Raw genomic sequence first — 1640 nt, 5'->3', positions numbered from 1 at the left:
TAGATGCTATGACAAACATACATAGAGTATTGTAAAGAGTAATGATATGTTCATAATATTTTAATGAAAAGAGTTAATAGATACTCTCAGAGAATTAGTTAATGAAATATTTTTAGAAATGTTTTATGCTAAAAGAAAAAAGCAATTAATTGTTTTAACAATTTTTTTCCCATGAAAATAGTGTTAAAACTTTCCTAAAATGGCTTATTAACAATTCTCTAAAAACACATGTTAACATGATTCTACTTTAATTTAAACCCACAAGTATTATTTTCCACTAAAACTTTATGTGAAATTATTGCCAAAATATTATGGTCATAATATTTTTATGGGTTTTACTAACATATATGTTAGTAAATCAATTTTTTTTTTAAATTATGTTAGTGAAAAAGTGACTAATTATTTTTTGACAATTTTTTCAATTTCTCATAAAAAAATTTCTTTAAAATGCAAGTTGTTTTTTTTGCATGGCAGACTGGTCCAATGGCACTCTCATTCAACCCAAAACAAAATGGAGCATTATAGTCTATGATACTGGATAAAGTTTCTATACAAACTGGCTTGGAGGAAGTTCCCCCGTGACCAAGACACTTGTTATTGTTTAAGATTGCCACCTAGTTGTTTAGAGGAACTTCCTCCAAACCAATTTTTATAGAAACTTTATCCTATGATACTTGTTTCTAAAAATTAAAAAAAAAAAAAAAATCTATGATACTTCTTTCAAGAAAATAAATTATAGGTTGGTTGTAATAAATGTCACGGGTCATATCATTGCCAAGAGTTTTGAACAATTATTCTTAAAAAAAAAAAAAAAAGAGTTTTTGACAATTCCCATGTTTCCAATGACAATAATTACTATATTTTAACTTGCATTTAATATTTATTAAATAATATTTTAATAAATATATTAAATTATGTACAAATATTAAGAAAATTTTATACTTCATTATAATGAATTTGAGCATCCACAGGTGGTACTAATAAACCTTATCTCCCTCTTCTAAATGATTGCAGATACTTGCTGAGCAGGTTCCTTCAAACCTGAGTGGAGTATGTGTTTAGGGAAGGGAATAGATGCGTCGATGTGCTTGCAAGAAGGGGCATCAACATGGCTGAGGAGTTTGTAGTTTTTGATAATCCTCCTAGCCCCGATATTTTGTATTTTGTTAATATGGATGCTACTAGTATATTGTATAATAGGACTTCTAACTCTGTGCTCACTGATAGGGTGAGATAGCTCTGTTTGTTTCATTTCTTCTTAACCAAATAAAATAAAATAAAAAATTTGAGCATCTGAATCATAAATTAATGACACGAATATTTTTGTGTATTTTTTTTTATCATTCACGTGAATCACTTTTACTAGCCCCAAATCAAACACAAATATAAATTATTTTTCAATATGTGTTCTGAAAGTGTTAGTTAACGACTCACAATGAAATCTAATGATTTTTAAGATAAATTAGTCGCTAACTTGTGTTATGCACGGGAACCTATCTATTTGTGAAGTAAACTAAAATAATTTTATAAAAATCTTAAATTGATTAAAAAACTACATCATTACATGATTTGCTTTTGTATGACTTCAATTTATGTTACAGTTTGATGAAGAAATCATTGCTTAAACATGCAATGGCTTA

Source organism: Castanea sativa, chromosome 2 (assembly GCF_040712315.1).
Source record: "Castanea sativa cultivar Marrone di Chiusa Pesio chromosome 2, ASM4071231v1".
Lineage (NCBI taxonomy): Eukaryota > Viridiplantae > Streptophyta > Magnoliopsida > Fagales > Fagaceae > Castanea > Castanea sativa.
Note: the sequence above shows the minus strand (reverse complement) of the source record.